The sequence below is a fragment of the Pinus tabuliformis genome, chromosome 1_1 (assembly GCF_031772625.1).
Source record: "Pinus tabuliformis cultivar Carrire ecotype Pingquan chromosome 1_1, CPIR1, whole genome shotgun sequence".
Taxonomy (NCBI): domain Eukaryota; kingdom Viridiplantae; phylum Streptophyta; class Pinopsida; order Pinales; family Pinaceae; genus Pinus; species Pinus tabuliformis.
The window spans coordinates 254,380,479-254,406,901 of NC_142297.1; the positions used below are offsets into that span (position 1 = coordinate 254,380,479).

General features: G+C 34.2%; 1 pseudogene; it reads right to left on the reverse strand.

Annotated features, from left to right (window-relative positions):
* Positions 1-19,147: 19,147 nt before the first annotated feature.
* On the reverse strand, positions 19,148-19,748 carry LOC149212481 (auxin-responsive protein SAUR71 pseudogene; annotated as a pseudogene).
* Between the last annotated feature and the right edge of the window lie 6,675 nt (positions 19,749-26,423).

Sequence of the window (26,423 nt, forward strand, 5' to 3'; positions counted from 1 at the left end):
CCTATACATTACACTAGACCCAGCAAAAATCAAGCAAATTTTCTAGAATTTCATCATTGAAGAGCGCCATACTCCCAAAGGCACTCCACCCTATGTTGCCACCAATTTTTCAGAGACTGGTAGGCGCATAATCACCAGGCTATCATGAATCCTAGGATACACAACATATGAGCATATGGATGAGATAGTCATGCCTTCCATGTCAATTTTCACTCTAGGCAAGCCTCCTACTATCATATTTGATTATGCGCAGTTCATTGTAGACATAATGCATGAACAATTCACCAGACTGCCCACTAAAAGAGTTTTCAAATAATCTTCAGTGTTGTTTTATATGTTTTTGTATTATTAGATAGACAAATTCCCTGTGAAGATCCAAAAAGTAGACACCAAGGGGAAGGAAATATCAGTCATCTACTGGACACTCTTGGTCTAGAAGTTTTCCACTGCATTCACCTACAAATATGGAGGAGAACATTGCATCAGAGGAAATAATTGACATTGAGGCAATGGGGCAGATAAACAAAGAAACAACAGAGACAGATGCATCAGGTGAAACACAGTAGCCATCAACCTCCAACACACAGATGATACGAAGACAACAAAGTGTGGAGGTTTCTTCCTTTGTTAGGCCACCTGACAAGGAAAAAGATATCAAAGAAATATTTAAAGAAATAAAGATGAGGAATGAAAAGCTAAAGGCAGATGCATATGCTAAATACCTAAAGCTGACACCACCAAACTATAATAGATTGATGTCAGCCTTTGACATCAAAGAGGGAAAAATTCATGTGTCATTCTTACAGAAGACTATGCAGCAACTAAAGACCTCAGCAGATTACAAGAAGACCAATTTTGAGGTGTTGGCCAGGAATGTTCATCCCATTAATCAAATAGAGTTCCACATGGAGGCTGGAGAAATGATTTTCTCCACCCTCACAAAAAAGGCCATGGTTGCTTTCAAACTGAAAGATTCATTGGAGAATGTGACAACCCAATACAAATTGGAGAAATCATCCTCCATCGCTAAAGACACAAGGATAAAATCATTGGAAGACTTAGTCATTGAACTTGGCCATGATCCAAAGGATATTAATGCTGCTAAACAACTAATCAAGAAGAAGAATGAGGATATAACTACCCTCAAGAAACAACTCAAGCTACCTCAATTATAGCACCCACAGAAGAAGGAAGTCCTAGAAAGCTAGACCAATCATGAAGAGATGATGCACTTAGTGTTGTAGTTGAATGACCAGTTAAAGGAGATGGAAAAAGAACCAGATAACTTTATTCAGCTCAAACAAGATAATATTGATAGTTCTCCTCCAACTGTCATTCCAACAGTGACTACAGTTGTACCTTCTACATTGGCAGTAGCCTTAGCTCCCACTGGTCCAATGGCTAATGCACTACTAGCATCTACACGAACTACATCAGCAACCAGATCAACAACAACAGGTACCACAGGTGATGAGGCAAACATGCTGGTCAAAGCAATGGAAGAAATGTCCATTCAGACCACTGAGATGAACATACTGAAAGAAAAAGTCACAAGCCTAGAGATAGATTGTAGACTATCCCAAATCATGCACAAAGAAGAACAACAAAAGGCTACAAGGATGAATGAAAGAATAAAGAGCCTGGAGAAAGAATTAACACTGAGTGAGCCTTTAGGAAAGGCTAAGGAGTTACTATGGGCCAATATCATTGACTCTGTCAATGATATTTGGCCATCCATCCAGGTTATTTTTGAGCAAATAGATTTAATAAAGCAGGCTACAGAGGCCATTCAAAAGGTCAAAGAAGAACTTGGAGAGATGCCAGAGGAAGCTGTAAGAATCATTCAATTCCTCAACTCCAAGAATAAATATGAGTTGCAAGAACTTGACATACCTGACAGAACAGGTACAATTTTGGAAGTCAAGAGGGTCCTCGCTAAGAGGAATTTAATGTTAAACTTAGAAGATAAGTGTCAAACCATGCAACTAGCCATTGACAGGTTCATGGTTAAGTTTGAACTTTTGAAGGAAAAGGGATTACCTAATCCCTTAGTTATAAATGATAAATTAATGACACATGAAGATTACAAAAGGAAAATCAGGGAAGTGGTGAGAGAGCTGGTAAACACTTCATCCATGAGTGGCATACCAACAAGCAGAGTGCTATATCAAACTTTTGAAAATTTGTTTTACCTCCAGCATGAGGTAAAACACCTTTTTGTCAATAATCCTACTTTTTCCAAATATATAGAGGCATATGAAATATGTAGAAAAATGCTCAATATCCAATTACTAGATGAATAAACATGGCAAAAACTTTATGATTTATTGTAGTAAAAACATAAATAAAGTATGAGTATACAGTAAAAAGTGAAAGAGCATGGTAAAAGGATATTGATAGGTCAACAGAGTCAAAGTGTATCAGGTAAAAGAGTATCAGATGAAAGGTTAAAGTAAAATAGAACATCCAGCGTGAAGACCAAACAACCTAGCAGCATAAAGGGCTAAAAATCAAAGACTACAGCTAGTAGAACCAAAATAACAGGGACAACAAGTAGCAGTTCAATAACTGTCTCTATCTTCTTGCATGAAGATATTTTCCTTTTCCTAGATTAATTCTCAAAGCAGTTTGAGATATTTTGTAAAAAACTTTTTGTATAAATACTTCACCATTCGAAGTATTTAGAGTGGATTGTTATACATTTGTAGAGTTATTTTGATATTGAACCTAAGGGTGATTGTACTATTTTCAAGTCAACGGACTGGAGCAAGTAATAAAAGCATTGAATTGCAAGATTCATGTGATGAGCTATTTGTAGTGAAGTATCTTCTTTATGTGATTTTGTTACCTTTCTTATGTTTTCACAAACTTAATTGTTTTCTAATTTTGAATGTATTAACTAGAAATATCACTCAGAATTTGTTTAAGTACACTCTGTTTTGCATAGTTAGTCATTTACATGTTCTCCTTTGATAATAGGATATGAGAATCCTTAATTTCTCTCCCATCCTGGTTGAACTCTTTCATTCCTTCCATAATTCGGCCTAGGGAACCCTCAATTGCTCCCTGGATACGATTAGAAGCCACTTCACGATCCAACCTTTGAGATCTACAAAAACTCACCTAGTTTGCCCTGCCCTGTAGAAACTATTTTTTAGAGCTTGATCGAGTCTTGTTTGTTCGACTTTTGACTCCGTAGCCCAATGGTAAAGGCAAAGCTCTATCCATCTAAGTAAGTGATTCCACCACCAAAATTCAAAACAAAACCCAAGTGCAATCATAACTAGCCTAAAATTTCTTAAACAAAACAAAATTAAATCATTTAGAGAGAGCCCTCTTGTAGCATCAGGAAGGCTAGGTCCTAATCTCCAAAAGTGGTTTGTGCTTACCTCTATTATTTATTTTTATAAAAACTTTCAAAGGAAATTTTGGAGTGATAACACTGTTAAATCCAGTTTTCAGAGGAAGGTTATTATACACTATTTTCATGATGTATAGTCACGTATACACACAGGTTTCTGTGGCTGAAGGAGCGTAGATGTTTTTATGAAAAAAATAGTAGGTCGGACTCTAATATGAGCGCTCTATCTGATATTGATGATTACAGTATGACAATATGATTTTTTCATTGATTTTTATCTAACTGACAAAGATGGCTTAATGAGTGACTTGTGACAATGCATAGGTAGCACATGTTTAGGGGGAGCATTAGTCTTCAAACACATTCTGCATTGTTGGCATCATGGTTGCGAGTTTAGCTATGGCTTCAGATACTTATATCATTTGTTGCATAAGTCATGTAAAGATTTAGGGTGTGATATGACTTCTTCTGTCATGATCTATATTTGAATGAGTCCTATTGGATATATGATGTAATTTGTATCCCCACTTTGCATGGGATGGATGATGTAATAATTGTTGTATCTCTATCATGTATAAACTGTTGAAAATAACAACAAGAAATGCTAAAAATAACATTTCTAGGGATATCATTTTAAGATATTTCAATTTAATTTGTCCTTGAATTAAAATTGAGAATTAAATTTTGAATTTAGCCTCACCAGCTGCTTGAAAAAAAATTAATTAATTCATGCTGAGTTAATTAGTTGGAGAAATTCAAAATTGAAGCCTTTGTGAAGTCATGAAACAATTATCCCTTTGATTGAGAAAGTTATCCCTTAATTAAGGAGATAAAGATGAGTTGTATTTGAGTTGTAATTAGCTAGCTTAGTTAACTGAGTTAAGTCCAGTTAGATTAGTTCCAAACAGTTTGTGAAACTGATTGCGAGTTCAGTCAGTTAATGCATGCATGCATGAAACTAGTGTACTCCAGATAACTGAATATTCTCTCATAAATAACTCATTCATGTCAGTTCAGACAAAGGCCCAGTTGAGATTAAAGGCAGGGATAATGTACTATCAGTTGCTAGAATTTTCCTATAAGAAAATATCTTGCATGCATAAGGAATTCGTTCCTTGAGGATTGCGTAGTTTTATAATGTGTTGGAGTAGTGTGTGAGATTAGTGTCACACAAGGTTACAACAGGAGCACCCAGGGAAAACAACACAAGGAAATACGAGGCTTGGAGGACAGAGGGAAAGGCATATGAGTTGTGTAGTGTGTCTATGAGCAGTGAGAGGGATTGTATTGAGAGCTGGATAGCTATGAGAGCTAATTCTTTGTGTAATCCCGAGATATTTCCACTTGTATGATAATGCAAATAGCAAGGTTTTTAGCTGCAGCTTTCCTAGACTATTCTTCTGTGTTTCATGTGTGATTGATTCTTCTTCTCTATTATATGTGTTCTTTTTTATCTTGCTCAAATCGATTAAGCTTCCGCAAGTTTGATTGTAGAAGTAGATTAAGTATTTTTCTTTAGTACATTTCATAATCAGATTAATCTACATTGAGTATTTCTACATGGTATCGGAGCAAAGGTGATCAGAGTTGTGAAAAACATATTGAGAAGGGAAAAGTCGAAGGTTGAAGTTCTTGATTGCAGGTACAAAATTGAATTATTATCACACCTCTAAGTTATCCAATGGCATTCAATGGTTTGAGACTAGAGTATGCACTGGATGGAAGCTCGAATTAGATAGCATGGAAGGATTGCATGGAAGTGGTGTTAGAAGAAAATGGTTTGAAGTATTTCATTGATCAAGAAATCTGCAAGCCAACAACAGCTAATGCCCAAGAATTGGCGGAATGGAAGAAGTGTGTGGTGAAGGCAAGGAGGATTCTTATGGAGGGAGTTTGAGACCATATTGTCTCGAGTCTCCATGGGAAGGAGACTCCATTCTCAATGTGGAAGACATTGAAGGACCTATATCAAAACAACAATGACCAGAGGAAATTGGCGCTAAAGGACAAGCTTTAGAAAATCAAGTGTGAAAAGGGTGAAACTATTTCTACATATCTAAACAAACTCACCACCTTCAGAGATGAGATTGGAAGTGTATGAATAATGACAGTCAATGATGATATGGTGAGTCTTGCTCTCCTCGGTCTTCCTAAGAGCTAGCATAGCTACCAGGACTTAGTGAATGGAAGAGAGAACCTACCGGATTGGGAACGACTGTGGTTGGATCTGATGTAGGAGGAGATCAGGAGGAGCACTAGAGATTGTTATTCATCTAAGCATGATGATGAAGAAAATATAGCCTTAGCCAGTAAGGCAAGGAAAGGGAAAGGGAAGGCTTCCCATTCCAAATCGAGTTCTTCTCATGGTGGGAAGAAGATTGACAAATATAAAGTGAGATGCTTTAATTTTCATGAGGTGGGCCATTATGCAACTAATTGTCCATTGAAGAAATACAAGAAGGGATCCTTGAAAGGATCAGAAGGTGAGGCACTGGCCTTTCAGAGGAAGCATGGAGCTCCTCTCACCCTGAATGATTTAAATTATGTGCTTGGATTGAAGAAAAAATTGGTATCAGTCGTGATGTTGGAAGACAAAGGCTATGATGTAGTCTTCAGTAAAGGAAAGGCATTGTTGAGACACATAGCCACAGGTTAGACCAAGAGGATTGGGATTCGAGTAAAGAATATCTACAAGCTGGAGGTAGATGACTGTGTTGCATTGAGTTTGAAAGCAGAATTAATGCAAAGCCAAGATTTTATGGCATAGAAGGTTGGGCCACTTGCATTATGGGGCCTTAAATATAATGCTGGAGAGTTCTACCAGACTTCCTAAAGGTAAACTTAAGCAAATGGACACATACAAAGGTTGTACCTTGGGTAAGTATGCAAAATCTTCCTTTCATGATCGAGACAGTCGAGCTAAAGAAATATTGCAGTGAGTTCATACAGATTTGTGTGGAACATTCTCGATAGCCTCCATCGCTAAACAAAGGAATTATGTGATTTTCATTGATGATTTTTCTCGTAAATGCTGGATCTATTTCTTGCAGAAGAAGGATTAAACCTTCTCACAGTTTTGTGAGTTCAAAGCTTTGGTTGATAAAGAATCAGGAAAGAAGATCAGGGCCTTAAGAAGTGACAATGGTGGAGAGTATGTCTCTCAAGATTTTAAGGACTTCTATGTAGCGGAAGGAATTAAACGGGAGTTGACAACACCTCATAACCCATAACAGAATGGGGTGGACGAAAGGAAGAACATAAAAATTGTAGGGGCAACTTGGGCGATGTTGCATGACCAAGGCCTACCACTTCATTTGTCAACTGAGGCATGTAACACAACGATCTATTTGCATAATAGAAGCTCGCATCACATACTTGGGATGAAGACACCAGAGGAAGCTTTCTTGGGGAAGAGACCAAATGTGAGTCACTTCAGGATCTTTGGCTCCTACGTATTTTTCCATCTGACCAAGGATGCTCGGAAGAAACTTGACCTAATAGCTAAGTTGGGGATACTTGTGGGGTACAATGATACACCCCACAACTATCGGGTGTACTTGCCTACCAGTCAAAGGACAGTGGTTCACAGAGTTCTTAAGTTTTATGAGCAAAAGGCCATGCGAGTTTCCCTTGAGAGGGAGCTCCAACTATAGGATGTGGAGGAACTTTTGGTTCCTAAGGAGGAGGAGCCTCAAAATGATGCGAAGCAGTTGCATGCAGAGGTTCCAGGATTGGAGACATCCACTCAAGCAGAGTCTTCTAGACATGGTTGGAAGCGCATGAGAGAAGCTAATAGATTGTTGTCGGATGCGAGAGAGAATGTGGGAGAACCATCTTCTTAACGTAGACAGAGGAGGTCACCTGATAGGTACACTTGATAAATGGCCCTTGTTGGGGAATGTGTTGAGACCGAGCCATCTTTCTTTGAGGAAGTAGTGCAGTAGCCAATTTTGGTTGATGCTATCGTGGAGGAGTATGACTCCATAGTTCAGAAAAGTGTTTGGGATGTTTTTCCAAGACGGAGAACTAGTCAGTTGTGAGTTCCCGTTGGCTTTACAAGGTAAAGAAAGCTAATGATGGTAGTGTGGAAAAGCATAAGGAAAGGTTTGTTTCCCGTGGCTTTTCACAGGTTGAGGGGATCGACTATGATGAGAATTTTTCTCCTGTAGCAAGGTACTCATCTATCAGATCGATGTTGGCACTATTAGCACAAATGGGTTGGAAGATCCATCAGATGGATGTGAAGATTGCCTTCCTTAATGGTAAGATTGAGGAAGAGTTGTACATAGAGTAGCTGGAAGGTTTTGAGACCTTCAATCGTGAGTCTCATGTGTGTCGACTCAAGAGAGCTTTGTATGGGTTGAAGCAAGCACCTCATGCTTGGTACACCAGGATCGACAACTACTTAACTGAGTTGGGCTTCACAAAGAGTGAAGTGGATGCGAACCTGCACCACATCATGGTAGAAGGTAAGCAATTGATCATTGTTCTTTATGTTGATGATTTGATATTGACAGGTGATTATCAGTTGATCATGTCTTGGAAGGAGGACCTTGCAAGAGAGTTCGAGATGAAATACATGGGTCTCATGCACTACTTTCTAGGCATGGAAGTGTGGCAGAAGGATGGGGAGTTGTTTGTGTCTCAAGGCAAGTATGCCAATGTGATACTCAGGAGATTCCACATGGAGAAGTGCAAGCCCATGCAGACTCCTCTAGCAAGTAGCTGGAGGAAGGAGGATGCTACTTCAGGAGAAGTAGTAGAAGTATCGGCAACTTGTGGGTTCATTGTTGTAGTTAGTGAACACATTACTAGATATGTGCTATGCGGTGAACCAACTGAGTCAAGCTATGTTTCATCCTACCAAGATGTTTTGGAAGGCAACTAAGCATGTTTTGAGATACCTCGAGGCACATCTCAATATGGATTATGGTACAAACGGTTAGAGGGAGTGAAGCTACGGGGCTTCATAGTTGCAGATTGGGCAGGGAGTCCATCAGATCGGAAGAGCAAATCAGGAGGTATTTTCAACCTTGGTTTAGCTGAAGTTTTTTGATACAATAGGAAATAGAGGTTAGTTGCACTCAGCTTAGCAGAGGCTGAATACATGGCTTCAAGTCAGGTATCATGTAAGTCCATTTGGATGCAGAAAATTCTAGTTGGTTTGTTTGATTAGAGGATGGATCCAACTGTGATCTATTGTGATGATCAGAGTTGTATCAAACTCTTTGAGAATCTAGTATTTCGTGACAGGTCCAAGCATATCGACATTCGGTATCATCATCTCAAAGACTATGTCGCAAGGAGGATCATGTTGTTGTAGTATATTTCGACCGAGGAGAAAAATGCTGACATTTTGACTAAGGCATTGTCAAAGTGTAAATTTGAGTTCCATAAAGACATGATTGGGGTGGCAGATAATCATTTGCTTGTTGAGAGGGAGTGTTGAAAATAGCAACAAGAAATGCTAAAAATAGCATTGCTAAGGATAGAATTTGAGCATATTCCAATTTTAATTTGTCCTTGAATTAAAATTCAAAATTAGTCTCACCAGCTATTTGAAAAATAATTAATTAATTCATGCTAAGTTATTTAGTTGAAGAAATTCAAACATGAAGTCTTTTTGAAGTCATGAAACAGTTATCTCTTTGATTGAGGAAGTTATCCCTTAATTAAGGAGATAAGGATGAGTTGTAATTAGTTAGCTCAATTAACTGAGTTAATTCTAGTTAGATTAGTTCCAAACAGTTTGTGGAACGGATTGTGAGTTCAGTCAGTTAATGAATGCACGCATGAAACTAGTGTACTCCAGATAACTAAATATTATCTCATAAATAACTCATGCATGTCAGTTCAGACAAAGGCCCAGTTGAGATTAAAGGCAAGGACAATGTACTATCAGTTGCTAGAATTTTCCTATAAGAAAATCTCTTGGATGAAGAAGGAATTCATTCCTTGAGGATTGCGTAGTTTTACATTGCGTTGGAGCAGTGTGTGAGATCAGTGTCACACAAGATTACAGTAGGAGCACCCAAGGAAAACAACACAAGGAAATAGGAGGCTTGGAGGATAGAGGGAAAGGCATATGAGTTGTGTAGTCTGTCTATAAGCAGTGAGAGGGATTGTACTGAGAGCTGGATAGCTGTGAGAGCTAAAGCTTTGTGTAATCTTGAGATATTTCCACTTGTATGATAATACCGATAGTGGGGTTTGTAGTTGAGGCTTTCCCTAGAGTATTCTTCTGTGTTTCATGTATGATTGATTCTTCTTCTTTGTTATATGTGTTTTGTTTGATCTTGCTCAAATTGATTAAGCTTCCACAAGTTTTATTGTAGAAGTAGATTAAGTATTTTGCTTTAGTACATTGCATAATCAGATTAATCTACAGTTAGAATTGCTACATAAACAATTGGTATATGCCTACTTGGTTGGGTGGATGAGTCAAATATGGTGTATCCCCACTTGGTTGGGTGATTGATGTATGTATGAGTCATTGGTCATAGGGAGGTCATACTCACTTAGTTGAGTGATAGGGTCATGTTATTCTTTTGGAATATATCTCTGCAAAATCAACATGTACTCAGGGGAGCATGGACAACATAATGTATATCAAAGGGGGAGAATAGCTTGGTCTTCCCTTTTCCCTTGATGTCAAAGGGGAAGAGTATTTTGGTATTGCTTGTAATCTCTAGCAGTTTCTACAACTTGCAGTAATAAACACTAGCATGGTTATGATACAAGTGTTGTCCTTGATGGAGACTCACTCACGGGTCAGTTCAATTTTGATGAAAGGCAAGCCACAATATAACAGGTCCATTTAGATGTAACAGGGCATTAGTACATAAGAACAGAAGATGTAACTAAAGTCTACTAATCAGAATGAAGAAGTTGAAGGTAAAGGATAAAGCAGTTTAAGATGTATACATAGGTCCACTTAGTTAAAACAACGTATACATGCTGGTTCACAGATCTAAAAGAGTGTATACATATACACACACTTTCACAAGAAGAAAAGCGTTAGAAAATCAAGGAAATTCAAGAGGAGACAATACCAGGGATCAATACCATGGTATTATACCACAATATTGAGCAGAGTAACAACTATTTGATCTCGTCCAAGAATACCACAGGTCCTAAATGGTTTTTGTCCAAGGTATTGAGAAAGGCCTAAAACTATATAAGGAGAAGGTGTACAAATGAAATAGTTTCTAAGGAACGCTTCTAACTGAAGTATATTTTATGTTGCAAGGGCTACGTTGATGATTTGATATGAAATATTTTGTGCACCTTGAATTCAATTTTGGATCAATATCATGAGACCTGAAATGACTTATCATTGAATGATCTTATGTGGGTTGGGTTAGATATGATTATGTACACCTATTTTCGTCTATAAATGTTATGATCTGGGTTTTCTTGAAGTCTGGAATAGCAACAAAGTTATGAGTTAATATTTGTAGATCTATACGCTAGTTTTTCTTGGTAAAAGTGCGTGTACATGCAGGTTTTACTCTTCCAAGTAGTGTATACAAAGGAAAATCCTATTCTTCAGATCTTATTGATCTATCTGATCATTTCTGTTGTTTTACTGTTGTCTGTCAATGAAGCCTTATTAGATCTGAATGTGAAGCTGAATGCATATGGAGTTTTATATCTAATTAATTGATTGTATAAGTGAGAAGGGTAATATCTGCTTGCTTGTGTAAAGCTTTGTAAATTGACAGTAGATGTTCAATATATTGCTAGTTTGTACAGACTTGATTCAAAAGTTTTATGTTTTAGTTGTTTTGAAGGTATATGCAGGTTTGGTTAAAAGAAGTAGCGTATGCACACAGGTTGGGTTCAATAATGTAGCGTATACATTATGATGTATGATTTTTGAGGTTGCAACTAGTTCTGAATGATGATGCAGGTTTTTGGGTTCATCACAGTGTTCTGGTGACAATGATCTAATTGTTTAGATTAACTGATTATTATTTGATGTAGTTTGAAAGTTCTGATGGGTCCAGTATGAAACTTTGATGAAACAAGGCCTTCATGTATATTGTTGTGTACCAGGAGCATCTAGTCTGAAAATTTACGAAATGTGGTCCCTCGAAGAAGAGAGAAGGTCATAGCCTTCTGTAGGCTGACACCTATGTACTAGTAAACACATTGGCTAGTACAAGAGATAGGGGATTGCAGCTCCCTTCCAGTAGAAGATGGAAAATGAGATAAGGTTGTATCCTTTTGCAGGTGGGTGCCTGCATACTGGTATGAGTTTGCACCAGTACAAGATTGTAAATGGATTTTCTTAATATTAAAAGAAGACAGAGACGATTGCAGTAGGTGGGTTTTCTCCCGCATTGGGTTTCCACTTTAAATCTTGGTGTTCTTATGTGTTTCTTATGTGTGATGGTTTATTCTGTTATTACTGACATGGTTACTGTTTATATGGTTAATAAAGTACTAATGCACTGATGAAATATTAACATATTAACTGAATCATACGTTCACTGGATATATGCTAGTTGCATTAAAGGCAGTTGCGTGTACAAGCAAGTTACCTTCATTGAAGTAGCATATATAAATTTGAGTAAGAAAAGAAAAAGTTTTTGATAAATACTGATTCACCTCCCCGTCTCAATATTATTCCCAACAAGTGTCTCCAAGCTCAATAAGGGGTTAATTAAGGACCTTATTAGGTGGTTTCAACCTTTAAAGGGGGAGACATATCTATGGTACATCCATTAGGTGACAAGTGATAAATGATATAATGATGGAACAAAGTGGGGGTTAGGGGAATGCTCCAAGCCACATGACATGGTACAAGGGTAGTTATAACAATGGAATCCCACACATGGGTATATGAGTGTAGGAGGGAGTAAATCGTGGTACATGAGTTACCATGGCCTTTGTTTTTCCACCTTTCTTCATAATCCTTTTTACCTTTAAATGATCTTTTTCTTCATAACTGCTTAAGGCTTTCGGGGATGAGAGAATGATGTGTAGGATACAATAGTAGGTACCCCCTTTTAAGGTGGGGCATTTCATTTCCCACCAGGTGTTGGGAAAATCATGAGTTCCATTATGTGGAGGGGGCTCATCTAGGGCCCATAGGAACTAGGATGATGACCATGAATAAGGGGTAGAGCCCATATTTGGATTTTTCCCACGTGCTAAATTTGTATGTCCCCACCATTTTTTGCATTTTGTGGTACATTTCCCATTGAGAGTGGCCAAATTATGCTTTTTATTTTCTTTTTAGCTACATCAACCTTCGGGGTATCATTTCAGGCCTAACCCAAAGTGTGGACAAGGGGAAGGGGAGGACAACACTATGTGAACCCAGTGGACACATGTGGACCCGGATGGGAAAAATTATAAATGGGGTTAGAATGAGCAGGAGGGAGTGATGTATATGGTGTCAGGAATTGAGACCACACATCCAAAATCATTTTTTCCCATGTAGTATCAATTATAAAGCTAATGGCGAGTAAAAGGAGATCCCATGGGACTAGGATACAAGGGTAACCACCAAATCAAGTGGAGGAGACAAGAGTACAAACCTAGCCCACTCTTTCTGCTGAATCACTCCACCAATCCATGCCTAAAAGTGTCCGTGATAAGTAAGGAAAATTACTCAACTATATTAATGAAAAGCCATACCTTTGGGGTTGAAAGGCGCACCTTCAAATATATGATCATAATAGATGGGTGAGGTACCACATGGCTAGCTTAGGTGGTAGAGATAATGGCACATAAAGTTATCTGGTGGCTGCAAGGGGTTATTAGCTATCATCTCAAGACCATCTAGGGAAAAAAATTCTCTCCTATGGATACTACTCATAGGTAGTGGGTAATAGGAAACATTGAGGAATAAGAAGTTAATGCCAGCATTCAATTATTGGCAAATGCATCAAATACAAGCATTTAGAGATGTGCAATAGAAGTGAATAATGTATTGAAGGCATGCATTATATACTCAATAGACAATATAGGTATAATTATTGGTTTTAATAAGTGTTCCATTCCTGACCACGTTGAGAGAGAGGCTCAATGAGTCCTTTCCAAATAATTCTGAAAACTACCAGAATCCATCTACTCTAAGTCAATATTGCATTGGTTTGTAGCATTCATACTATTTGCAGCAATCAATATGACACATATTTTGATTTACAACGTTGGCATTTATCTCATTTGGAAACAACGTGTTAAATGGAACAACACCTATGGTTTTATGCCCTAATTTAGAGCAACGTATTCATGTATAATTGCATTGGGTTCTTCATACATAATCACAAAGCCAATGGTTGCTACAACCTTACATTACAAAACCAACATTTATTACAAAGTTATAACATATATTCTATGTATTAAAAATTCACGAACACAATGTTGATTCACATATATGCATAGATATTAAATAAAAAAGGATACAATGAGTTGATGTTCAGGTTGGCATTGCAACTTATTCTTCTACTCAGACATCTGTTGTCTACAAGGCAAAAATAATTGAAATAGAAGTCACCACAACATTGATATGTGGTGCTATATGGTGGAATTATATATTATGGCAACTTTATAAGATGGGGGCGTTATAAGGTGAGAGAATTTAAGAAAATATTAGTGTGATAAATTGTTGCATTTAATTTGTTGTAGAGTGAGTCGAACGTGTCCATGGACCTATGTGTGTAAGCAGCAAGCACCTACATTTTGAGTGCATACATTGCTAGCATTGAACAATGTTGACCTCTCGCATGCAATATCATATGATACGTTTAATGGAACATAATATGGGCAACGTAGGGACCTTATCAGTTGAGTATATATATGTGTGTGTGTGTGGATACAATATATATTTTATGCTTCAATGATATATGGTCTAATGCTTCAACGATATATGGAATGAGGGTTATATGGAATGTCATACAAGCTTATATGTAATGAGATATGTTCTTTACAATGCACGTTTATCCTATGCAATAATACATGTTCTTAAATGTAATAATTTATAGGGAATGTTTTTTCTATACATTTAGGATATTCCTTTGCAATGTGTTAGATTACAATGAATTTGAAATGTTGTTGGTAGAACAATGTGATATGTTTGTTGCAATGTGTTAGATTGCAGTGAACTTGCAAAGCGGTTGGTATAAGGTTAATGTGATAGTGTTACAATGTTGCAAACGATATTACAATAGGATATTACAATGTGTGGAGAGCAGCATACCCATTACAGAGAGCAGTGTATACAATGTGGAAAGCAGTGTTAATATTTTTGGAAACAATCTTTTGTATGTGTTAATTACAAGCTTATTATGGAGTGGGTAACATTATCCATTATTTTGGAGAGCGTTAATACATTTTGAATCAACCAAAAATTTGTTAGTGGAGCTATCTTATTATTGGAGAATTGATTATACCGGAGGGTTGAGTATATAATTTGATTATCAATTAAATTGGAGCAACATTGGATTATGGAATAAGTATTGGAATTACATTGTGTTAGTTTAAATAAATTACATACATTTCGTTGTGTACAATATATCATGGAAAAATTCATATATTATGAAGAACAAAATTATTGACATCCAGTGTTTGTGTGAATCATAGTTTTGATTGATATTAAAACTCAACATCAAAGGAAAAATGCCTAGATTATAAGCTAAGAATGAAGGAAAAACAAATTTCCAAGAACCTAATTTTGAAATCTATGTTCAAAGAGTTGAGAAGACTACCAACAAATAAAACCTAAATATAGATGTTGGCATTCAAGGAGGAACTCACTTGTTGATAGGCTTTAAACCCCCTTTCCATTGATGTCAAAGGGGGAGGTAAACAATGGACAGGAGAATTGTTTTCTTACAACAAAAGGGGGAGGAGAAAAGTTTTCCCATCAATTCCAAAGGGGTTATTGATGGCATTATTATCATTTATGCCAAATGAGCAACAAAAAATCAACACAGGCATAAGAGAAGTAAGTTATGTTGCAGTGATATTTGATAGCAAGAGATGAAGGTGATGACAAAGGAACAACAAGAACAACAAAGGGTAAAGGAACAAGAAAATATGATGGCACACTTCTATTGATACAAGAATTGTCATACCTTGGATGTAAAGGAAAACAACTTGGTATCTTGTTTCATATGTTGATTGCATATATTGTTATGGCAAAGAAGCACGAAGGTATACTACATATGGTTGTTATGTTTGCAAAGAAGATTGGCATGCTCGGTATGCTTGTTGTGTAAGGCTAATTTGAAGACTAGTTTGGTTGAGATGAATTGTTATGATGCAAGGCAAAGACAAAACTCCATGAAAACAAAGGTAAGACAAATACATGATGCTAGGGAAGGCAAGATGTAAGGCAAAGGCAAAGACATGGATTTTTTTTGTGATGTGGGGCTATTCGAATATGAATAGAAGATTGTATTAGTGCATGCTATTTATTTATTTTATTGACACGAAGAATATGAACGCATGACATTTGGATATGATGAAATTCATTTTATGTATTTTAATATTCAAGAGTTTAAGCAGTTTTTGAATTGAAGAGACACCTTTGGAATGCAAAGAGATAAGTCTTATCATTTCATATTCATGTGAGTGGAAAACAAACAACCATCAAAGTTCATTTATAAATTTGTGCAAGGTTGGAGAGCTCGAGGGTTAGATTATTAGAGAATGTGAGAGCTTATTGAAATGTTATGCATTAGTTACTTGAAACATATAAAGCAGATGTGATGTAGGTTTATGGAGAAGAAGAATCTGAATCATAGATGGAGATATGAAATACTATAGACTAGGTAAGCCAACATATTATTTTCATTTTTCATGAGGGGATTGGGGTCTCCATTCAAGTTGTTACTTGATAAATATCAGGTTTGATTTTGTTGAGGTAGTATCCTCTTGGAAGTTGTAGCCTACAGAAAATGCATGAGAGTTGGAGCTTCCTTGCATGTGGCAGCTTGCAGAAAATTGAGGTGGCAACCTCCAGTAGGTTTGAGCCTACAGAAAATCAGATGTAATAAGGGAGTAGGAGCTGGCCTTTGTATCACAACAATATCAAAATTGTGGTTTTCTCCCTTTATAGGTTTCCACTTATATTTGGTGTCCATAGATGCTTGATTTTATGTGTTGATGTGATGTTATGGTTTACTTATTACTTGTTCTTCACATATTTAATCTGTTGGTCATTATGTGTTAAGATGCTAATTTAAAAGTTCAGTTAATGAGTATTGAAGAAAATAAATTAATGTCCATGAATGTACTAATTTGATTCATCCCGAACCCTCCCTTCCGCCCCTCTCCTCAGTTTGGTTAAGTTTTCATCATTTCATGCTACCAACTTTCTAAACTTTTAAACTTAACAAAACTATGGTGATCTTGAAGCAATTCTCTTAATTCTTTCTAAGTATAAAAATAAAACTTTAAATAAAAATAAAATTCAAAAAAATTATCACTTAAAGATAAACATAATTTGATTTCAGTGAACATTAATCATAACATGATTTATAATTATTGAATAATAAACTAGATAGTAGATATGCAAATTGAAGAAATAAACATCATCCACTCATAAAACACTACAAAAAACTTTTAAAAATGAAATGAAGTATATGGAAATCATATACTCGTTTATGTATAAATGAAAATGATATAAAATATAGTTTTGGTTTTTGTTTCTTTCTTGTGTCTAGAGGAATCAACCACTGTGGTAGGCTTGTACTCGTGTGACATGAAGTTGATTATGGTCACTACCACTAAACCTCTAAGTGAACCCATGAACATCCCTACACACGGACCACAAGGCTTTTAGGGGGATTTGAACCTCGAATCATGCACTTCACAAAGACTTCATATCATGGTGATCACCAATTGAGCTACCCCCTTGGGAGCATAAACCACATAGTTTTAAACTAAGATTTATAATAGAAATTTATGAGATGACTTTATTAATAGCTAAACTCATAACAAATATTTATAAGTTCCTTATGGAAACTTTGGGATTGCTCAACTCCCAAAACTTTGTAGGATGAAAAAAAAAAATCTCTTTTAAAATGTCCAAGATATATCTAAATGTCCAATATATATCTAAATTAAATTTCAATTTCAAAAAAATTGTCACTATACAACTCTATAAATTCTTAACTTTGCAAAACTATGATAATCTTAAAGCACTCTTTTAATTTCTTTTGAGTATATAAATAATATTGTGAGGAATTCTAAATAATTTTCTATTTTCTTAAAAATAAACAAAATTTAATTTCAATGAATATTAATTATGATTAAGATTATAGATTATAATTATTAAATAATAAATTAAAAACCAATAAATAAATGGAAAATATTAACATTATTCAACAAAAACACTAAAAAAAATTAAAAGAAAGAAACAAAGTATATGAAAATCATATAACTGATTATATGTAAATTAAAATTATATAAAACAGACTCTTAAAAGTAAGGTTTCAACTAAATTTTCCATGAAACATTTTTTATTATTGAATGAGCAATGGTGCAGTTGAAGAGGGAAGGAATCAAGTAGTGGACCATGGGCCCCTCGCACCCGAGTTTCACTGCGGGTTGGTCGCTTGGATCACGATGGGCAATCACATAGGAATATGGATGGAGGCCGTACGTTCCAATATTGACTAGCATTATATGTTAGGATTATTTTAAATACTTTTTTAAGTTGGATTTAAAAAAAAAAATTAATAGTAAAAAGGTTTATTATAATTCAGCGGTTATTTAGTATTAGGTAGTTATTATATATAAGTATTTATTATTAAATTTTATGGTTTTTTGAATAATGGTGATGAATGAGTATATATTTACATAATAGTTAAAAATAACTATTTTTATAGTTAATTTGACCACTAGATTATGACAATTTTTTATTTTATTTAAAAATTTAAAATTTATTTATATATATATATATATATATATATATATATATATATATATATATATAATTGTTTAAATATTAAATTTATGTATTTTAAATTATTACAAGTTTGAAAAAAATATATATATTTAATAAATTTTAATTTTCTTTTAAAACAAAAAGAACCACACTGGTTGGTTCGAAACACGTCGGCAAAAATTTCTCCATGTAATTTTCGCCCAAAAATTCTTCAAAAAAATTGATATTGATCACAGAAGTCTCAATTTAATAATAAATTTCATATAAATTATAAGTCATAAAAAAATATTTTCACAATAATATATTAATTAAAAATAAATTCATTTTATACCTATTGATCTTTTTCGTATTCAATACAATCTGTTGAAAGATTACGAAAAATTATATACTAATCCGTAACTTACAGCTCACTTAGTTTACCTGTAACTCCTTTCCCTACCGTCTTTATATCTCATTACAAATTATATATATATATTTTTAATTATTGGGTTTTTTGGTCACAAATAAATTAAACTTTATTTTCATTATTTTCCAAATCCATTTTTATATGAAACTCAAAAGATTCAAATTTTATAATAAAAACCGAGAATCTAAATAATTGTGCATTAATTCATGCACCCAGCTCACCTATCTCACCAGGGTAACTCTACTGCTTGCAGTCCTTAGTTTTCATTACAAATAATTTAGATTTAGTTTTCATGATTTATACTAAAATCTAAATAGAGCAGTAATAATAGTTGAAACCCAATACCTATGAAATGACCTTTTACCTTTCTCTGAATCAATGTACAAATCTCCCAGTGTACAATGAAAATGTAATATAAATTTAAAATTTAAAAAAAAATAACTTATTTTGATTTGATGAGTGGTAAAAAAATAGAAAATCCATTAATGGAATTTGGATACATTCACTACAAAAGAAGAGCACCGTATCCCAAATCATTGATGACAATTTGATAACATTGGATTTCTCGTCTTAATAAGATTAAGAACCCTCTCAAACAAGAAGACGTCGCAGGGAATCCTGAGAGCCCCCTGCTGCTCGTATCCGAATTCCTGTACAGAAGCCTCTAGCAGCTCCCCAAATAGGGGATGGCTGAGAACGCTGGCTTCTATCACAAATCTCATAATAATATCGTGCCCCACATATAGAGGCAGGCACCCCTTGGGAACAATGCTGTTGCCGTCTGAATCGTGTCTACTTCTGTCATTCTTCTGTATTTTGACAAACGCCAATGGCCGCCTGGAGGACCGGATATTGGTAACTCTGTGTAGCAAACGATTGAAGTGGCCCATTCTGGACGAGATGAGGAAGAATCCAGCCTTCACCAGATTTAACAGAGCAGGAGAATATATGGCATACAATACAACTCCTCTGATAAACTGCTAGAGCACTGAAAATATGGTACTCTCAATAATGGAGGCCCCTGCAAATTTGCAAGTAGAAGAAAGGAGAGCAAGAATATTATATAGCGAATGCCCTCTGTACAATGATACGATACTTCGTGTACCTTTCACGTGATATTGTTTTATTTTATATATATAGAGCATTCAACAAATAAAGAAAAAGTTGCACTCGATTCGAAAAGTCAAAGCAAAATCGAACGTTCGGAGTCAATAATTGTGCACATTTTGAATACGCAACTGGAAGTGTGGAATATTTAGGTACACTGATGACCGTACTGTTGAGCCAGGGATATTTAATTAGACAGTACACCACTGTGTGCTTCAGAGTCAATTTATCCGTCTATATCCCCATTGACTGTGCTTAGAGTCAATTTATCCGTCTATATGCCCATTGACTGTTATTAGTCTATATGCCCATTGATGACTGTGCTTAGAGTTAATTTATCAGCCTATATGTTTATTAATGTGTGAAGATATATATGTTTATTTTTGACATAATTTACTTCTGGGTATATACAGCTTTCGCAATAGATTGATAAATATGCATGGTGGATTTGTTTGACAATCAATATTTATCAGTTTATACGCCCATTAATGTGTGGAGTTGTATATGCCTACCCTATATTAATGGGCCAAATATTTACCCCATATTAATGGGCTAAATATTTATCAGTCTATACGCCCATTAAAGTGTGGAGTTGTGTACGCCTATCCTATATTAATGGGCCAAATATTTATCAGTCTATACGCCCATTAATGTGTGGAGTTGTATATGCCTACCCCATATTAATGAGCCTGTCAATTGAGAAATATGCAGGGCGGTTTTGTTTGGCGACCAATATTTATCAGTTATCAGTCTATACGCCTATTAATGTGCAGTGTTGTATATGCCCACAACGAGATTTAATCAACTACATAATCTAGCAGTGGACATATACAACTCCCGCCCATTAATGGGCGTATAGACTGATAAATATTGGTCGCCAATTTGTTGACAACCAATATTTATCAGTCTATACGACCATTAATGCGAGACTGTATATGCCCCCATTAATGCTACGCTGTATATGGCAACCATTAATGCTAGGTTGTATATGCCCATTGCCAGATTTAAGCAAAGACGTAATCTAACTAAAGGCACATACAACCCCACTTATTAATGAGCGTATAGACAAATAAATATGCATGGCCATTTTGATTTATACTTTTACCTTATTTATTAGTGAATATCAATAATTACTACAACAATAAAAGTGGAATCTCAACATTGAGAGACAATCAAATTCTTAACTTTATATCTAACAATTTTGTTATCCATCTCTTAAAGTGTTAAACAATTTCAAGGACTTGCTATTAGTTTTGTTTTGACTAAAAAAATTTAAAATCTCTCCAAAGTTTAATATTATGAAATTAATTTTATTATTTTTAAATAAAATTTGTTTCTATTTATTTCAAATATGATTGGTTGAAATAGGCCAGAATTGACTTTTGTGTACTCTATTATTAATTACTATGTACTATATAACTAATTACTATGTACAATAAATATAAATAATTTGAAAAATAACATTATATATTCATTACTATACACCATAAACACAAATGGTTTGTCATTAAATTCAAAAATTCAATTTTTTCATTGGTGTAAAGTATTGGATAGACAATTTTTATGGGTTTTATTTTTTAATTTACAAAAAAATAATTTAAAAAATATAAATTTGAAAAAAAATATAAAAATAACATGTTTACAATTTGTAAAACTCTCATTATATCAATTTATAGTCTAATAACATGAAATGTGTACAATAATATGAACATTACATAAAAAAAAATTTGTCATCATTTAATATTAACTAAATAATTATTAACTTGTTATCATTCTCTTCCATGTTATATATGTGTGTAGTTTTTATCTACCAAAAAAATGTTTAATTATATTAAAAAAATTAATTAAAAAAATCTAAACAAATATTTATATAACTCATTTTACAATTTTATTATAGTTTAGAGTACATACAATATATCATGACATTAAAATATTTTACCAAACTAAAAAATAAGAAAAAGTAGCCATACAACCCGTTAACTATACAATCTTGTCTTTTTTCAATTTAAAAAACACAAATTTCTATAACCTTTTTCACTTGAGAGTATCTTTTGGCCAAAAAGCGAGGTTATGCAGGGTACTTATAAAGTACAAATCACGTCGGATTTGGGTTCAACTTTACAGTACAAATTTGCTTTCTAGATGTTCAACTTTGGAGGTTATGTATTCCATCAAATTCATTGAATCCTCACCCGACTTTATGATATAGATATGATAAGATTTGAAGGAGCATCTGGTATCTAAAATTCACGTAGTTTTATAGAAGAAATTTAAATTGGTATATAACCCTATAAGGGAGGTAATTGTTTTAGTAAATTTATTTGTATTTAATTTTTGTAATATGGATTTTTTTGAAAATAAATATTAAATTTTAATATATATTTATAAATAAATAAATAAATATTAAATTTTGAAAACTATGTATTTTAGTAAATTAATTAATAACTTGTCTTTAATTTTATTATTGCATTTGATTTCATCTCATGTATTTAGTTTTCATATTTTTGGGGAGATTTATTTTTCCATCTCATTAAAGACTTGACCCAACTCTGGATACAGGATTTCATTTTTTATTATCATATTTATTAGGAAATATACTCAACTTCGTAATGCTTAATTTCTTCAACTTAGATGCAAAGTTATGTTTCATAAATGTGGATTAGGACTTTCATGTAGCTTTAGCTTGACCTATTCTTCTAGCTTCATTAACATAGTTTAAATATGTTAGGTTTTAAAGGATATATATTTTATTAATTTTCTCTAAAATTGAGACTACTTCTTAATACAAACTTCCTCTAGCTAGATGCTAAAACTTGATGGTGTTAATTATGCTAATTTTACCCAATATTTGCATTATTCTTCTTAATACAAACATCCCTTGACTAAATTAACATGATTGAAAAGAAATCTCACATTAACTAGGTTTAATGTCAAACTTATACCTGGCCCCATAACACAAAATTATTTCAAATAAAATGTTGGGGTTTGAGAGATATGTGTGTGTGAATGAGTGGGTGTGGTATCTAAAGTAACTTAAAAAGTATGATTGATGTTACAATCTAGGCTTCTTTTATCTATGTAGGTTAATTACTCTATCTTTATTTTTCAAATTGATATACAATCATGGTGTTATTAATACTTCTTTTTAAACACTGTATGTAAACTCTATGTTAAGCACTAAAGCAATTATATCTCCTTCATATCGATTTGTAATGTTTTTAATTAAAAGTAATCAAATATGTATCTTTATTTTTTTCTTTGATGATAGTTTATATTGGTGTTTTATTTAGGAAATATTTTTATTTTTATTTAAAAAGTGAAAAGTAGCAACACCAAGTTAAGCACAAAAGGAATTACAAATCTATATCAAGTTGGGGTGTAGAATGTGCCTCCGAAGGAAAAAAATATATATTTAAAATTGTAATAATAAAATTGGCACCATAAACTAATTTTGGATAATAATTTTAATTTTCTTAACTCTCTCTTATGTTAACCTAGAAAATAAAAATCACAATGTTCATTTGTTAATGTGAAATGAATCAAAATAACATTTTAATAAATAACAAATTCTAAATATGTAGATGGTTATACAACAAGTTTTACATTCTAAAGGAAGTTTGCACCTAGAGGAATTTGATTTATCAATGCATGATATATCTAGTGTGTACACAACATGTCAACTTCGTATTAAGCATGGAAGGATTTACACATATCCTTTAGACTAAGAAACATTCATTGAAATGTTCTAACTATATATGGAGTATAGAAGGACTATCAAATCTCCTTCCTATTGAGTAACATGCAATTGAATTGTTTTAAATGGGAGAATTCTTTTAGTGTCATTTCGCATATATATATATATATATATATACCATGCATTCATATATACATCACTTATGAATTTCATGAGCTATTTTGTACCTTTGATTTCTCTTTTTATATTATATATAATTGATATTGAAATATTGTATTCCTTACCCACATTAAATATTTTTTGTTATTATCGATTCAAAACCCCATGGGAAAAAATCGAGGCATGCTAAGGGTTGGTGTGGCCTAGGTCGGGTGCAATCCTCAAGTGATTTTGATGGCTTAGATGCCCCTAGGTTGCAACTACTCAAGCCACAAGTTAGGCATGCCAATCATCTCAAGACTCACCAAAATAAATAAAAAATGTTATTGATATTTTCTAAAATGTTAGGCATCAACTCCATATTAAAGTGTTTGAAGTACACAAAAGAACCTATTGGGTAATAATATTTTTTTACTTTCATTGCTTTCTACAAGCATATATATATATATATATATATATATATATATATATATATATATATATATATATATATATCAAAACACCACACTAAAGTCCTGGTATTGCCTGATTTTGCTTCAAGGGAAACCAGATTAATGGAAAAAACATATGTTCTTAGATAGCCATATATGGAGATTCAAAAATAGAGAAAAAACAACTAAATGTTTGGTCCAAATATATCCACCGTCTAGCCTATCAATTTATATATGCATGTAAATAAAAATTCCTAGAGGGAGAACTATAACAATAGCATGAAGTTATTCTGATGGAGAAAAATCAACAAGAATTTTTCATTAACAAGAGAGTTTATTGGCTTAGGTGTAAGGTTGAGCTGATCTTTAATTTTTTGGAGGCACTAGTCCATGGATTTTACAAATAGTTAAATCTCATTCAACAATATGATAATTTCCTCCTTAGCATCACTGTGGTCTAGGAAAATTCGTCATAACAATGTCTTCACTTTTTAATATAGTTCAATTGTTTACAAGAACTTGTTGTGTTCCAGAAGTATGACTAGTGCTAGGGACCTTATCCTCCACTTCCCCTACAATGTCTGCATCTAAAAAGAAGCCTCTCTCCCTAATAATATATCTCTCTTCCTCCCTGAGCATAGCTTCAATAACAAGTGGTGTTTGGAAACGATAAAGGTTGGTGGAGGATTTGGCTCACTAGTGAGCATGAGAGCCCCCACGAGCCTTAATAGGTGACACCAATGTGGAACTTGTCTCTTTGTATCAACATGGAAGAGACACAAGGAACAGGAGAAGGACTATGAATAAGACTAGTGTGTGGTGCAGGCAATAATGCTAAAGAGGGAGTGGTCAAATAAAGCCCGTAAAAATGAATGAAAAAAGTAGACAAACAAAGATGGGAAACTCAAGCCAAAGACCCATACATCTAAAGTGTTCAAAAATGAGAGAAGGTAGAAGAAGAAAAATATCCCACAAAGAGGGTAAATGTTGCAAGTAAGAGTGACACCATTCTAGTCCCCACAATGATGTGGAAAGAATCATCTAGATAGAATGACAACCCAAACAAGACATCCTAGAGGTTGCAATGTTTAGGTCAACTATTCCAACCATGAAAACATCACATAATGGTTAAAATTTAGATTGAATTAACTGAGGAAAATCATAAATAAAGTTGGTTTGAGGCAGGGATTAAAGCCACGAAACAATAAATATCAAATAAGATTGGAGGTGGAAGACAACAATGGAAATATGTGTTCCTTTGGAGGCCACTTAGTGATATAGTTATCCCATAAGAGGAGTTGTTGGCACATCTCCTTGCATTAGTGCTCGAAGGGATGGTTGACATGTTTCTTCCCATGTGTCTCATCGTATATCACCTTATATGTGGATTAGAAGTCCATCTTCCTAAGTTGATCACATAGTGGGAGATCTTCCCAAGCTTTCATTAGAGGGTCTAAAGATAATTTAAATCCTTCATTTGCAAGTCTATCTGACAACTTATTACTAAATATCCTTATGCTAGAGAGGGGAGAATCACCTAATAAAAGTAATGCAAATTTATGGCTACTTGTGCAAAACTATATTAAATTTGTTAGTTGGTGGATAATTTACTAGGTTGAGAGTCATTGAGAATTGATGAACATTTTAATGATTAATTGGGAATTCCATTCGACTATGAAATTGCAAAGACTGGGGGAGGAAGATAACTTAAGCCCAAATTCAAGAAAATAGAGCTCAATGATATTGTTAGTATTGAAGCCCAAGGATCCTGTAAAGAGAAGGATGGTAGCTCCTTAGAATTTGAAAGAACACCTCCATATCTAGGTGAATCAATATTAACCTTGGAAGCGCCTTCAAAATTGAGCTTAATGTAGTTATATGAGGGAGGAAGCTAGGCTTTAGGATTCTACAAGTGGAGAGGCATAGGATCTCTGTGGGGAAATAAAGGATTCTTATAGCTATATTCTAATTTTGAATGATGATAAATTCAATTCCTTGATATTTCTAATCTTAATCGAACTAGTGAGGGAGTACAATAGTTTCAAGAATATTTTGTTGAATTTTTCTCCCTACAATTTTCTTGTTTTATGTGATGTTATGAAATATGTGCCTATTTCCTTCCCTATAAAACTCCCAGAGAATGAATCCTAGTAATATGACCCATATACTATTTAGGATATGATTTCTATAGGTATTGGCCTCCATCTTGTTAAAAATTTCAAGACACTACTGCAATTATAATTAGATTAACACATGAGAATAACTGCATTCACCCAATGTTGGTCCAAAAAGTGTTAGACTAAACAAAGCGCAGCGGCAATAAAAATAAGACAAACATACACAGCACATACAAAATC